This window comes from Bombina bombina, chromosome 8 (genome assembly GCF_027579735.1).
Source record: "Bombina bombina isolate aBomBom1 chromosome 8, aBomBom1.pri, whole genome shotgun sequence".
Taxonomy (NCBI): Eukaryota; Metazoa; Chordata; class Amphibia; order Anura; family Bombinatoridae; genus Bombina; species Bombina bombina.
In genome coordinates this window covers 37,143,704-37,161,308 of record NC_069506.1, presented here as the reverse complement: position 1 = coordinate 37,161,308, position 17,605 = coordinate 37,143,704, and positions in this window count along the sequence as shown.

Below are 17,605 nucleotides of genomic sequence, written 5' to 3'. Positions count from 1 at the left end.
GCAGGGGGTGTCAATCAACCCGATCGTACTCGATCGGGTTGAATTGTTGCGATTCCTGTCCGCCTGCTCAGAGCAGGCGGACAGGGTTATGGAGCAGCGGTCTTTGTGACCGCTGCTTCATAACTGCTGTTTCTGGCGAGCCTGCAGGCTCGCCAGAAACACGGGGCATCAAGCTCCATTCAGAGCTTGATAGATAGGCCCCATAGATTGCACTGTAATGCTGTAAACAGAATGAACTGTGCATAACAAAATGGTGTCAGTCGCTTTTCTCGCAATCTCACGATGATTATAGCACTGTTTCAAATTCCTTGGAGGTTGAACTTCAGCTCCACAAAGCGATGTATTAGCGATTAGCGAAGCGCTGTAAAGTGAAGCACTGTAAAGTGAACCGCTATAAAGTGAAGCGCTGTAAAGTGAAGCACTATAAAGTGAAGCGCTGTAAAGTGAAGCGGTATAAAGTGAAGCGGTGTAAAGTGAAGCGCTGTAAAGTGAAGCGCTATAAAGTGAAGCGGTGTAAAGTGAAGCGCTGTAAAGTGAAGCGCTATAAAGTGAAGTGCTGTAAAGTGAAGCACTATAAAATGAAGCGCTATAAAGTGAAACGCTGTAAAGTGAGGTATACCTGTACAGGTAAGTATACATTTACTGCCCATTTAAAGGGACATGAAACCCAGGATTTTTCTTTCCTGATTTAGACAGAACATACGATTTTTTAAAGCGTTTCCAATTTACTTCTATTATCAAATTTGCGTTGTTAGCCAGGTATCCTTTGTGAAGCGATACCTAGGTAGGTTTCTGGAGCACAATATGGCAGGAAATAGTGCTTGCAAATGGATAACATTCTTGCAAATTGTCTGCCATATAGTTTTACAGGCATGTGCACTTTCCTGAGCTTTCCTTCCTTCTGTTCAACAAAAGATAAGTGACCAAAGAAAAAATCATAATAGAAGTAAATTAGAACGTTGTTTAAAATGGTCTGCTCTATCTGAATCATGAAAGAAAGGGTTTTGTGTCACTTTAAGGAACTACATACTGTATAAAAATCAATTTAATTCCTATGGAGCTGAATTGCTAATATTTGGAGGTCGCTTTTATTATTTTATCTGCTCAAAAACATTACAGTAGGCAATGCAGACATTTCCCTCTTCGGGGTGTTCTCTAGATGGTTAGTGAATCAGGCTGTGTCTGTTTACACACTCCCAGGGTTGTGCGATGCAGTCAGCGCCAGTATTTGCACTAAACACAGTCCTACCCGTTTGTCACTCTGTGCCAGTAATGTGTGCTCTGTGCAGGTGCAAAGTTCTGTCTTGTACACACAGTCGCAGTGGGTATTACATTCATACTCTGCCAGGACTTGGTACTGCTTTATATCTGCCAGGAAAAGTCCGGACACCAAGAGAGCATCACCACCTCCCTCACATATAATTGCTGAGATAATGTCACCGCTGCTGTATTCAATGCAGAGGATCATATCCAAGGCCAAGGATGCTGCTTACGCTCCAAAGAATGAGAAAACAGAAAAGCAGACAACGGGAGGAGGGATGAGCTGGGGAGGAAATGAGTAAATATATGAGACTGCACCAGCTAAACAAACCACACCAAGAAAAAAAAACATTGAATGGATTTATTTATTATCAAAGGTGCAGATTTATGCCTGAGTCTATTCGTTTATTTCTGTTAAGCAATGTTCCATCTAAACTGTGTGAGTAAAAATTTTGACCAATAGAATTTTTGACCAAGTGACTAAAATGACATACATTTTATACATACATTCATACATACATAAATAAATACATACATACATACATACATAAATAAATACATACATAAATACATACATACAGTACATATATACATACATACATAAATACATACATACACACATACATACATACATACATAAATAAATACATACATACATACATAAATAAATACATACATAAATACATACATACAGTACATATATACATACATAAATAAATACATACATACACACACACATACATACATACATACATAAATAAATACATACATACACACATACATACATACATACATACATACATACATACATACATACATACATAAATAAATACATACATACTGCAATAACCCTAAGTCTTAAATACTGAATATTTATATGTTTGTAGGTATTCCTATTTATGCAGTTCCCAATGAGGAGTGAGAACTGATACCTCTTAGGAATAACAGTTGTGTATAGTGGATTAGAGAATAGAGTTTAATGTCACAAGAGTAAAGTAATATACACTTGGACAAATATAACTCTGTTCAGAGTTTAAGGATTGAATTTATCAGACTTGAGCTTTTTGTAGTAAACACTAAGTGAGAAATATTGCAGAGTTTTGGGCTCAGAGGATTATTTATAATAGGGTCATAGAGTCCGTTAAGTAACAGGCAGAGGTGAAGTGTATCCTTTGTTAATTAGCATAACAAGAGATGATACTTTGTTATTGGCAGTTCATATATAATCATTCATATAGGTGATAAGTTCACAGTGGTTATAACGTTATTAAGTGCAATCATTCATATAGGTGATAAGTTCACAGTGGTTATAACGTTATTAAGTGCATAAATCAATAAACCAAATACTTGCGTTTACTCCCCTGGATTAGTTGGTAGATTAATCCTTATTGCGCTGGGTTTGTTCCTCAGGTAAGAGTGTTTGGGGAGCGGTCACAAGCTGAGAGTGTAGCTGATGCAGAGACGCTGTTCCGGTATCCTGATTCACACGCTGAGCGGCTGGTGACGTCAGCGTGCTGTGAAAACGCAACTGTTAGATTTAGTGGAGCGGCTCTGATGAGATGAGAAAAATGTACAGAATAACTTTAAATTAGGATTCCTAGTTCTTAGGTGGTAAGTTCTGTCTTGATAAGTAAGTTTAGATTGTTAGATCCTTGTATATTATTTGGATTATATTCAGTTATACTTAGGAGCTGGATAAGAATTCTGATGAATATCTTTCACCATACACTTGCAATTATCAAGCAATTGGCAAAGTGCTTGAGTCCCTCCTTAAATAGGAGTTCCAGTCTGAGACTGAGTATTTCTTAAAGGGACATTATTTACCACATGTGATCTCTTAAAGGGAGAAGTATTATGACAGATCCCCCCTTTCAGGATGCCCTCCATCTTCCCCCAGCACCCGGTTTCGTGGGATATGTGTTATGGAATTCAGAGAGCAACTGAGGTGCATTAAGATTTGCATGATGTACCCAGGAATCCTCCTCATGTCCATAACCTTTCCAGTGAACCAAGTATTCCACTCGTCTCCAACGAATACGGGAATCAAGGATCTTTTCTATTTCATATTCCGATTGATCAGGTTCCGCTATGATGGAAGAATCGGTCATAGGTGGTTGAGTGTTGTTATTCCCACGGAAAGGCTTTAACAGGGAAACATGAAAAGATGGATGTATCTTTAAGTTACTTGGAAGTTTTAGAGTGACTGCATTAGGATTAATGATCTTTGTGATAGTGTAAGGACCAATAAATTGATTTGCAAGTTTTTTACAGGGTACTGTGAGTTGAAGATTCTTAGTAGAGAGAAGAACACGGTCACCAACGTTATAGGTTGGAGGGGTACATCTTTTAGTGTCGTAATATTTCTTTTGTGTGGATTTGGCTTCTTCGAGATGTCTTTTCAATAAAGTAAGTGAGGCGTTTAGATTTTGGGTGTAATTAGAAACGGCAGGGTTAACGGATACTAGGTCCCTACCAGGTAGAGACTTAGGATGGTATCCATAGGTGGCATGTAATGGAGAGGTTTTGGTAGAGGTGTTCATGGAGTTATTATACGCGAATTCTGCCAATGGTAGCCAATCTGCCCAATCATCCTGAAGATGGGAAACATAGCAGCGAAGATATTGTTCCAGGGTCTGATTTGTACGTTCAGTCAATCCATTGGATTGTGGATGGAATGATGTAGAGAGTCTTGATGAGATTTGAAGAATTCGACATAATTCCCTCCAGAATCGAGAGGTAAATTGTGTTCCACGGTCTGAGACAATGGAAGTAGGCAATCCATGCAGCTTCACAATGTGAGGCATAAAGATTTTTGCTGTATTAATGGCAGTTGGTAATGACTTCAAAGGGATGAAGTGGGCCAGTTTAGTCAAGTGATCAACTACCACCAGAATGGTGTGAAATTGGTTGGAGGGTGGTAACTCCACTATGAAATCCATCGCTATCATAGACCATGGAACCTCTGGAATGGGTAAGGAGCACATAAGACCAAATGGTCTATGATGGTCTTTCTTGTTTCTAGCGCATGTTTCACAACTTGTTACAAATTTTACTACATCTTGATTTAATTGTGGCCACCAGAAAGTTCTTTTGATGAGTTCCTGTGTCTTTGTTATTCCAGGGTGTCCAGAGAGCGGAGAATTATGATAGTGTTGTATCAATTCAAGTCGTAGGGATGAGGGTATATAGGTCTTGTTGTTGTAAGTTCTTAATCCTGTCTTTTCATCTGTTACACAGAATGGAGGAACCTCTGTGTCTGATTGTAGAGCATCTACTATTTCTGTAAGTAGAGAAGTGGCAGATGCGATAATCTTGTGAGGGGCTATGATGTCTTTGTCCTCTGGTTCTTCACAGATTGGTTCCAAGGATCTAGAGAGGGCGTCTGCTTTCACATTTTTTGAACCAGGACGATAGGTGATTAAAAAGTCGAACCTGTCCAGAAACAAAGCCCATCGTACCTGTCTGGAAGAAAGTGTTTTATTATTCCTTAAATATTGAAGATTCTTATGATCAGTGAAGATATAAAATGGTTTGGGGGTGCCCTCAAGTAAATGCCTCCAATGTTCCAGAGCACATTTGATCGCTAATAATTCCTTATCTCCCACTGAGTAGTTTCTTTCAGCATTTGAGAGTGATCTAGAGTAGTATGCAATCGGATGTAAGGTAGGGTTAGTCAAACTTTGTTTTGAGAGAACTGCCCCGATTCCGGTGTTAGATGCATCAACCTCTACTGTATATTGGTAATCAGGATGGGGAAGCTGTAATATGGGAGAAGATGAAAATTTGGTTTTCAACAGTTGAAAGGAATCATGAGCATCTTTGTCCCATTTAAACTTTTGTTTGCCGGTCAGTTTGGTTAATGGTTTGACAATTGTAGAAAAATCTTTTATGAATCGTCTATAAAAATTGGCGAATCCCAAAAATCGTTGTAATGATTTTAAAGAAGTGGGTTTAGCCCAATTGAGTATAGCGGATACCTTTTCAGGATCCATAGTTATACCAGTAGGGGAAATTATGTATCCCAAAAATTTAATAGTCTTTACGTGGAAACAACACTTCTCCATCTTGGCGTAGAGTTGATGTTCACGCAGTCTAGCTAACACCCATCTTACATGTTTAATATGTTCTGTCATATTACGAGAGTATATTAAAATATCGTCTAAATAAACCACCACGCACACATCCATTAGGTCTTTAAAGATATCATTTATAAAATATTGGAATGTGGCGGGGGCATTCGCGAGACCGAACGGCATGACATTATACTGGAATAAGCCGTAACGCGTCCTAAACTCCGTTTTCCATTCATCCCCACTCTTCATCCTGATAAGGTTGTACGCACCTTTAAGATCTAATTTGGTGAAAATTGTTGCTTTGTTCAACCTTTCTAGAAGCTCAGGGATGAGAGGAAGGGGGTATCTGTTTTTAATGGTTATGGAATTAAGTGCTCTGTAATTGATAATCGGTCGCCTTGTACCGTCTTTGTTAGTAACAAAGAAAATACCTGCTGCAGCAGGAGATGTACTAGGGGAGATAAAGCCTTTACGCAGGTTGTCATCTAGATATTCCCTCAGGAATTGCAATTCTTTTTGAGATAATGGGAAAATTCTTCCAAACGGTATGACTGCACCTGGTTTCGTGTCTATAGGGCAGTCATATGGTCGGTGTGGAGGAAGATTTTCTGCTTCTTTGAGATCGAATACGTCTGCGAATTCAGCGTATTCTTGAGGTAGAGCAGAAACAGCGTTATTAATATGTATATAAGGAAAACAAGTTGATGAACAATATGGAGAATCAAACTTTACCTTATTATCTGACCAATCGATAGTGGGGTTGTGTTTGGCTAACCATGGGTAACCCAGAATGATGGGATGAATGGAACCAGGAATAATGTCATATGTGATATATTCTTTGTGACCATTATTTGTTGTAGTGAGTAGAGGAATGGTGTGGTGTGTAATGGGACCCTTTAAATAATTGGACCCATCAATGACCTTAACATAGACTGGTATTTCTTTTAACACACAGGGTATTTTATTTACATTAACTATTTTCTGATCTATGAACATTCCGAAAGCTCCGGAGTCAATCATAGCCTCGCTCTGGTAGAGGTGTTGATCCCACTGCAAAGACATAGATATGGTCAAATGAGTATTTATTTCGGTAGAGAGATTATTTATACTGTAAAAAGTCTTACCCTTCTTTTGACGAAGAAGGAGAGGGCATGTTGACACACTATGTTCCTTGTTAGCACAGTACATGCATAGATTAGATAAGCGGCGTCTTGTCTTTTCTTCTGGAGTTAATGGTCCTTTTATGGTTCCAATTTCCATGGGTACTGCTGATGTATTGGGTTTGTCATAATGTACAGGATAGTGTTTCTTTGTATATGGTTCAGGATGTTGTTTTTCTAACTTTCTTTCCCTGTAGCGACGATCCATTGATATACTAACTTTCATTAGTGCATCCAAGGTTTCGGGCAATTCAATTCGAGAGAGTTCATCTTTGAGGTGTTCGGATAAACCCAGTCTAAATTGATTTTTTAGACTGACAAGATTCCATTGTGAATCAGTAGCCCAGAGTTGGAATTCGGCTATATAATCCTCCACCGCCCTTTTACCCTGTCTTAGAGCTCTCAGATTCAGTTCAGCAGTGTTTTGTTTGTTGGTATTCTCGTATAGGGTAGACATTGCTGTGAAGAAGTTTTCCAAAGATTCAAGTATAGGATCCCCAGACTCAAAGAATCTATCGGCCCATGCTCTGGGTTCCCCACTCAGGTATGAGATAGTGGTACAGACTTTAATGCGTTCAGTACTGTACGTTTTGGGTTTCATAGCAAATAACAGCATACATGAATTCTTAAATTCACGATATTTTGAGCGAACCCCTGAGAAGGGATGTGGAGGGTTAATTTGGGGTTCAGGAGAATCAGTGGTTTTCTGTGTGAAGTAATCATCCATTAGGCGTTTAAGAGTGTTATTTTCAGTTTTAAGTTCATTTAAACCTTGTGCAAGTAGTTCAACCTTTTGGTTAAGGGTGCCAATTTCATTGGCCATTTGTGCAGGATCCATCTTATGTGTTCCTTTTTATAGGCTTGATAATTCTGCAATAACCCTAAGTCTTAAATACTGAATATTTATATGTTTGTAGGTATTCCTATTTATGCAGTTCCCAATGAGGAGTGAGAACTGATACCTCTTAGGAATAACAGTTGTGTATAGTGGATTAGAGAATAGAGTTTAATGTCACAAGAGTAAAGTAATATACACTTGGACAAATATAACTCTGTTCAGAGTTTAAGGATTGAATTTATCAGACTTGAGCTTTTTGTAGTAAACACTAAGTGAGAAATATTGCAGAGTTTTGGGCTCAGAGGATTATTTATAATAGGGTCATAGAGTCCGTTAAGTAACAGGCAGAGGTGAAGTGTATCCTTTGTTAATTAGCATAACAAGAGATGATACTTTGTTATTGGCAGTTCATATATAATCATTCATATAGGTGATAAGTTCACAGTGGTTATAACGTTATTAAGTGCAATCATTCATATAGGTGATAAGTTCACAGTGGTTATAACGTTATTAAGTGCATAAATCAATAAACCAAATACTTGCGTTTACTCCCCTGGATTAGTTGGTAGATTAATCCTTATTGCGCTGGGTTTGTTCCTCAGGTAAGAGTGTTTGGGGAGCGGTCACAAGCTGAGAGTGTAGCTGATGCAGAGACGCTGTTCCGGTATCCTGATTCACACGCTGAGCGGCTGGTGACGTCAGCGTGCTGTGAAAACGCAACTGTTAGATTTAGTGGAGCGGCTCTGATGAGATGAGAAAAATGTACAGAATAACTTTAAATTAGGATTCCTAGTTCTTAGGTGGTAAGTTCTGTCTTGATAAGTAAGTTTAGATTGTTAGATCCTTGTATATTATTTGGATTATATTCAGTTATACTTAGGAGCTGGATAAGAATTCTGATGAATATCTTTCACCATACACTTGCAATTATCAAGCAATTGGCAAAGTGCTTGAGTCCCTCCTTAAATAGGAGTTCCAGTCTGAGACTGAGTATTTCTTAAAGGGACATTATTTACCACATGTGATCTCTTAAAGGGAGAAGTATTATGACACATTCATACATACATAAATAAATACATACATAAATACATACATACAGTACATATATACATACATAAATAAATACATACATACACACATACATACATACATAAATAAATACATACATACACACATACATACATACATAAATAAATACATACATACACACATACATACATAAATAAATACATACATACACACATACATACATACATACATAAATAAATACATACATACATACATACACATATACATACATAAATAAATACATACATATATACATACATACATAAATAAATATATACATACATACATAAATAAATACATACATACACAATACATACATACATACATACATAAATACATACATACACACATACATACACACATACATACATATATACATACATAAATACATACATACATACAGTACATATATACATACACAAATAAATACATACATAAATACATACATACATACAGTACATATATACATACATAAATAAATACATTCATACATACATAAATAAATAAATACAAACATGCATACACACATACATACATAAATAAATACATACATATATAAATAAATGCATACATAAATAAATACATACATACATATATAAATATCTATGGGTTGTATTTCTATATACTATATGATGCACCAAACAAAACACCAGAGACTAGGGCACTTGTTTTTATGTATGCATAAAACCTTTTATATTATATTTTCTGTTAAAAACAAACAAGGAAGTTGTCCCTGTTATGTCAGTTTATTCTTTTGGTCTCCTTAAAGTTTCCTGAAGTGGCCTGGAATGCTGCCACCACATTCTCCAGCACAGCTGGCAAGGTAGAGTTTATCCAACCACCAACTGACCACAGCTCCCTGCTTACATGGCCTTCATTCCTGTTTGGGGTGTGGTAGTTACCAATGGATCTCAGGAAGGGAAGGTTCTAGACCGGGGATGGGGAACCTTGGCACTCCTGATGTTTCAGAACTACATTACCCATGATGCTTAGGCACTCTGAAGTCCAGTTGAGCATCATGGGAAATGTAGTTCTGAATCATCTGGAGGGCCAAGGTTCCCCATTGCTGTTCTAGACAATAATATTTGGGGAGATAACTAAGGTACCCAACAATGAATTATTGAATGTAGAAAACAATCTGCTGTGAACTACCAGAGCAATATGTTAGCTGTTACATTTATATGCCAGATAAATATGCACCTGCGTTATGCCAACTGGGGAGCACTAAATATCGCTTTCATGATAGCGATATTTGTGTTCCACTGAGTAATACCAGCGCACGCTAATGTGCACTGGTATTACAAGTTGTCAGCAATGCGAACATGAGCTTGCATTCACATTGTTGGGAAGTATTGCGCTCACAAAAGCACGCTTCCATAGTCTCCAATGGGGGCCTCATTCTCATGTTGTCAGAGACAGCATCAGAACTTAAGCACAGCAAAGGAGGTAAGTAGCACAGCGATGGCAGCAAATGGTAAATAGATATGTGTACGATTACATACAAATATATTTATGTGTTAATATGTGTATATAGAAGCGTATACATATATATTTACTGGGAACACACAGTTTCCATAGACAGTATTTGGGGCACATTTTTAAAATTAACCAGAGATCTGATTTCTGTTTCATTTTATAAGCGCTAATTGCTACCGCAAGCTTTTTTTATTGACCCTGTATAATCTTTAGACATGTGCAATTCGGTTCGGTTCGATTCTGAAATTTGGAAAATTCGGCAAATTCGGAGATTCGGATCGAACCGAATTTCCAAATTAAAATACTGCCGAATTTACCGAATAAATCCGAATTAGTTTGGATTTATTCGGTAAATTCGGATGGCCATGGATTACACTAGTATTGTACAGTATATTAGGTTATATCACTCTGCTATGGGTTACACCTAATATACAGTACATAATACTAGTCTAATACACAGCACGCATACCGAATTTCCGAACCGAATCGAACCGAATCCAGATGAATTTTTTCGAATCCAAATGAATCCGAAACGAATTCATTCGAAGTTTTCCGAATTCGAATCGATCCGAAACGAAATTCGAAAACCTCCAAATCGATCCGAACCGAATTTTTCGATCATGCACATATCTCTTCATGCCATATATATATATACTGTATATTCCAACAGACTTTGTTACCTATAGACCCCTAAAAATGTAGAAAAATACATAACACCTGTGCTGCTTGCAGGGCGCTAAGAAAAGGTCTGAATGCTGCAACTTCACAGCACAAGGGAAGCTATACATGAAGTAGGGAAAACCTATTAGAGCTGTATTCCCTCACTTTTGAGGAATGGTCACAATGACAACCACAATTAAAAAATGTTTGCACTGCCTATAAAAACATTTTTTTGTATACCTCTACTGCAATGGTTGCTTCCTTACTGGTCTAATACTGGGGCTTCTGCAGCTGCAGAAAAGAGCTGGTGGGCTCCTTGCACAATATGAAAGGCTGGCACAAGAAAGCACAGGGCAGCAGGATATTTTTGTTTGCTCCCTCTGTGATAAATCTCAGTGGATTTGTAAAGTCTCTTGGGAGAAGTGAGAACGTTGGGCAGGTCCAGCCCCTTCTCACTTGAAGAGGTCCACGCTCTTCTCACTTGAAAATGTAATGTGCGCTGGCTATAAGCCAGGTGTGCACACGCACATGAGCAAACCCTGCAGGGATCAGTGCTGTTTGGTCAACACGATGCTTGAAGCCTGTCAAGTCTTAATTATTATTTTCTTGCCTATTTAGAGGGATAGTAAAGTCCAAATTAAACTTTCATGATTCAGATTGACTATGTGCTTTCAGCATCTAATTGAATTACTCGTAGAGGAATGTAAACTTAAAGGGACAGGCTAGTCAAAATTAAACTATTATGATTCAGATAGGGCATGCAATTTTAAACAAGTTTATAATTTACTTTAATCATAAAAATGCTTTGTTCTCTTGGTATTCATAGTTGAAAGCTAAACCTAGGTTGGCTCATATGCTAATTTCTAAGCCCTCGAAGGCCGCCTCTTATTTCAATGCATTTTACCATTTTCACAGCTAGAGGGTGTTAGTTCATGTGTTTCATATAAATAACATTGTGCTCATGCACGTGAAGTTATTTGATAGTCAGCACTAATTGCCTGAAATGCAATTCTGTCAAAAGATCTGAGATAAGGAGGCAGTCAGCAGAAGCTTAGATACACGGTAATTAAAGAGGTATAAAGTATATTTCTATAACAGGGTTTGTTATGCAAAACTGGGTGAATAGTAAATAAAGGGATTATCTATCTTTTTAAATAATACAATTTTTGGTGTTTACTTGCCCTTTAATGATGCCACGGAACAAAATACAGTGTACATATTGGTTTCCCCTCTTTTCCTATTTGATGGAAGATTGAATTTAAAATCACGTAGTCTTCTAATTTATTACGCAATATTTTTTTAAATGGCATGATCCAAGGGCATTTGGAAATCTATAATTAGTAAATAAATATATTTATTAGTAAATAAATGATTGCAGTAACAATATGTTTGTTTTAAAAAATCAAAATTGAGATGTGCTGCTTCTAATCAAAAATTGTATGCATTTGTGTGCGTTTAAATTGTGAGTTTTATGTCACTTTAAATCCTACTCATTACATCAGAAACCAAAAAACAAAGCTATTAAGTACCATTGGGAAAATGTAAATATATTATAAGTGCAGTACAGTTAGTGTAATCTGGAGAGCAGACCTCAAGTAGTGTGTCACAGTGTCTTATAGAGATACTTGACAGCTTTTAGCTATATGTCTGGCTGCCAGGGATGGCTGAAACACATTACTATGTTATGAATATAGCAAATCTAGGCTAATGTTTTATAATAGGGTGAACTTCTTCAAATTTGTTATCCAAATTTGTTTTCTATGCAATGTCTTGTATCCCTATTTGGCAACAAACGGATTCAATAGCATCTACAACCTTATAGTCCACCTGCAGCTGCACAGAGCCGTAGTAATTGTTTCAAGTGTCTGCAAAGTGCTTCTTCATGTGCAATTGAGATATTTTTTCTATTGAGCCTGTCAAGTATACTTGACTCAATAGGTTTTTATCTAACATCTATGGTGTCTAAGGATAGCAGATAGTTGGATGTGATTTAAAGGGGCATGAAGCAAGTTGTAATATAAAAGGCCCCATTTATCAAGCCATCATTTTGTACCCTTTTCAATATACAAAAATAACTGCCATGACTTGCACATAGTAGCCCCCAATGCATTTTGCCATATTTGCTATATCAATTTGTGAAGTTAAAGGGATACTAAACCCATTTTTTTTCTTTCACGATTCAGATAGAGCATTCAATTTTAAGCAACTTTCTAATTTATTCCTATTTTAATCCTTTTTTGTTCTCTTGCTATCTTTATTTAAAAAAGCAGGAATCTAAGCTTAGGAGCCGACCCATTTTTGGTTCAGCACCTGGTTAGCCACAAATCAGCAAGCTCTATCCAGGGTGCTGAACTAAAAATGAGCAGGCTCCTGAGCTTAGATTCCTACTTTTTCAAATAAAGATTGCAAGAGAACGAAGAAAAATTTATAATAGGAGTAAATTAGAAAGTTGCTTAAAATTGTTGCTCTGTCTGAATCATGAAAAAAATGGGTTTAGTGTCCTTTTAAGTTGTATTACAGAGTATGAACCTTTAACATAGTGCTATATCTGTTTACTTATCAGCATTTTACTGTTTGTTATTAATCTCCTTTGGTTACTGTAATATTTTTATTCTTGAATTTGAAAGTTAATGCTGAAAATGGAAGCAGAAAAAGCGCACCCCGATTCAAGACGCCATTAAGGAGGCGTGTATGTGATGAATGGTGTATATAGTTCTTTCCTGAGGTGCTGGTCACTTCCACGACTCTTGAGAAAGTTTGCTAAGGGGCGGACGAAACGCGTAGAGGAGGAAGAGAGGAGTGTTTATAGTAGGAGACTCCATTGGACAGATATCCCGAATAGGACTCCGACTCATTGATTACATCATCGGAGGGAGGGACTATTATACGGAGACTCTTGACCTTTAAAGTCGTCAATCCCCGGCCCAACATAATAATTCCTTTATAAAACTACTTACTTATATAAATAAGACTTACACACAAAACTTTTGGTATAAAATTGGCCGCAGCCATTTTATTAATAACAATAATTTAAATATTAAATATTAATAATATAATAAAACATTTTAAACAGAACATACCTAATGTTCTTAATTAACATTATACATTAAACATATTGCCAATTCCCCACAGCGGTGCTAGTTCCCAAACCCACAAAAAACAACATGGCCGTCATTCAAAAAACTGGAGTCAACTATATCCACGTTGAATCCGTACAAAGCACGCCTCCACTTTAATAGGGAACCCCTTGTCCCTATAATAAACCAGTTGCCCGCTCACCCCATGGAGAGGCAACTTCTTAAAATCCTCCAAATCACTTGGCCATATTGCTTAAAATATTTGTCTGGGAACTAGCACCCCCGCCTTGCTGCGACAATCACAAAACAAGGAAGGAACACCACATATTCAGGGAGGGAGGGAGGGAGCACTTTTCAAAACAATTTTTCTGACAAGCTGATGACAGACTCTCCCGCTCTTTTCTTAAGTACGCCGTGGCGCGTGCTAACCCCGCCCATTACCCCTTAATACCCAATCAGAAAAAAACAGGCCTATTCCTCCAAAGGTCAAGGCCCCTTCCTGTTACTCCGCACTCCCAGGGGCTCCTTGACCTTTAAAGTCGTCAATCCCCGGCCCAACATAATAACACCTTTATAAAACTACTTACTTATATAAATAAGACTTACACACAAAACTTTTGGTATAAAATTGGCCGCAGCCATTTTATTAATAACAATAATTTAAATATTAAATATTAATAATATAATAAAAAATTTTAAACAGAACATACCTAATGTTCTTAATTAACATTAAACATTAAACATATTACCAATTCCCCACAGCGGTGCTAGTTCCCAAACCCACAAAAAAACAACATGGCCGTCATTCAAAAAAGTGGACTCAACTATATCCACGTTGAGTCCGTACCAAGCACACCTCCACTTTAATAGGGAACCCGTTGTCCCTATAATAAACCAGTTGCCCACTCACCCCATGGAGAGGCAACTTCTTAAAATCCTCCAAATCACTTGGCCATATTGCTTAAAATATTTGTCTGGGAACTAGCACCCCCGCCTTGCTGCGACAATCACAAAACAAGGAAGGAACACCACATATTCAGGGATGGAGGGAGGGAGCACTTTTCAAAACAATTTTTCTGAAAAGCTGATGACAGACTCTCCCGCTCTTTTCTTAAGTACGCCGTGGCGCATGCTAACCCCGCCCATTACCCCTTAATACCCAATCAGAAAAAAACAGGCCTATTCCTCCAAAGGTCAAGGCCCCTTCCTGTTACTCCGCACTCCCAGGGGCTCCTTGACCTTTAAAGTCGTCAATCCCCGGCCCAACATAATAACACCTTTATAAAACTACTTACTTATATAAATAAGACTTACACACAAAACTTTTGGTATAAAATTGGCCGCAGCCATTTTATTAATAACAATAATTTAAATATTAAATATTAATAATATAATAAAAAAATTTAAACAGAACATACCTAATGTTCCTTATTAACATTAAACATTAAACATATTGCCAATTCCCCACAGCGGTGCTAGTTCCCAAACCCACAAAAAACAACATGGCCGTCATTCAAAAAACTGGAGTCAACTATATCCACGTTGAATCCGTACAAAGCACGCCTCCACTTTAATAGGGAACCCCTTGTCCCTATAATAAACCAGTTGCCCGCTCACCCCATGGAGAGGCAACTTCTTAAAATCCTCCAAATCACTTGGCCATATTGCTTAAAATATTTGTCTGGGAACTAGCACCCCCGCCTTGCTGCGACAATCACAAAACAAGGAAGGAACACCACATATTCAGGGAGGGAGGGAGGGAGCACTTTTCAAAACAATTTTTCTGACAAGCTGATGACAGACTCTCCCGCTCTTTTCTTAAGTACGCCGTGGCGCGTGCTAACCCCGCCCATTACCCCTTAATACCCAATCAGAAAAAAACAGGCCTATTCCTCCAAAGGTCAAGGCCCCTTCCTGTTACTCCGCACTCCCAGGGGCTCCTTGACCTTTAAAGTCGTCAATCCCCGGCCCAACATAATAACACCTTTATAAAACTACTTACTTATATAAATAAGACTTACACACAAAACTTTTGGTATAAAATTGGCCGCAGCCATTTTATTAATAACAATAATTTAAATATTAAATATTAATAATATAATAAAAATTTTTAAACAGAACATACCTAATGTTCTTAATTAACATTAAACATTAAACATATTACCAATTCCCCACAGCGGTGCTAGTTCCCAAACCCACAAAAAAACAACATGGCCGTCATTCAAAAAAGTGGACTCAACTATATCCACGTTGAGTCCGTACCAAGCACACCTCCACTTTAATAGGGAACCCGTTGTCCCTATAATAAACCAGTTGCCCACTCACCCCATGGAGAGGCAACTTCTTAAAATCCTCCAAATCACTTGGCCATATTGCTTAAAATATTTGTCTGGGAACTAGCACCCCCGCCTTGCTGCGACAATCACAAAACAAGGAAGGAACACCACATATTCAGGGATGGAGGGAGGGAGCACTTTTCAAAACAATTTTTCTGACAAGCTGATGACAGACTCTCCCGCTCTTTTCTTAAGTACGCCGTGGCGCATGCTAACCCCGCCCATTACCCCTTAATACCCAATCAGAAAAAAACAGGCCTATTCCTCCAAAGGTCAAGGCCCCTTCCTGTTACTCCGCACTCCCAGGGGCTCCTTGACCTTTAAAGTCGTCAATCCCCGGCCCAACATAATAACACCTTTATAAAACTACTTACTTATATAAATAAGACTTACACACAAAACTTTTGGTATAAAATTGGCCGCAGCCATTTTATTAATAACAATAATTTAAATATTAAATATTAATAATATAATAAAAAAATTTAAACAGAACATACCTAATGTTCCTTATTAACATTAAACATTAAACATATTGCCAATTCCCTACAGCGGTGCTAGTTCCCAAACCCACAAAAAAACAACATGGCCGTCATTCAAAAAACTGGACTCAACTATATCCACGTTGAGTCCGTACTAAGCACACCTCCACTTTAATAGGGAACTCCTTGTCCCTATAATAAACCAGTTGCCCGCTCACCCCATGGAGAGGCAACTTCTTAAAATCCTCCAAATCACTTGGCCATATTGCTTAAAATATTTGTCTGGGAACTAGCACCCCCGCCACCCACTGGTCTGCTCAAGCAGCCCAGTCCTGCCAAACCCAACATTTTTCCCAAAGCTTCTTTGATATCAAACAAAAATAGCTGCAGCCCAAATTGATTGAAATGAACCCCATCTTTTAGATAAAATTCATCAGCCCCTTCAACTTCAAAATCAGGGTGGAAAACAACACCCCCCCCCCCCAACCTTCTTACAAAGGTTAATTATTTTATTAATTTTTTTACGGCTCCTTTCAAGTTTTTCATAATCCCAGGCCGATCCCCAAACCAGCCGTGGAGTGATCTGTGACCAAATTATCTTTATCTCAGGATGAAGATCTTTAATATTGCTCAAATCTCTTTTAATTCTTCTGACTAGTTCTTTTTGTGGAATAATACCCAAATCATTCCCCCCCAAATGCAACACTAAAACATCAGGGTGATGGAAAACCTTACTGTATTCAATAAATACTGGAAACAAAAGCTCACAACACATGCCCCTAATCCCAAACCATTTGACTTCCCATTGACTAACTGGACACCCAAGCTGCAGGCTGCCCATTTTCTTACTGGCCTCAGCATTGGCCCAATAAATGAATGAATGCCCCATCACCCATACGATCCTCACACCTGAAAATACAAGAAAATAAAAGAAAAACATTCAGGATGCTATTTGCTCAGACATTCCCACAACATTCTCCCCTTTTTTTTTTTTTTATACTCGGAAATCAGGCCTAACATAATATTTATAACGATTTGATCCCCATCTCCCAATCTGTTTCACTATATCCTCCCTCAAACCTAGTATAGAAGCCTCAGTAGCGGCCCCTATACGAAATGAATTGCATACAAAGAGAGAAGCGCTCTACCAGGAACGAACAACAGCTCAGTGGCTTGTT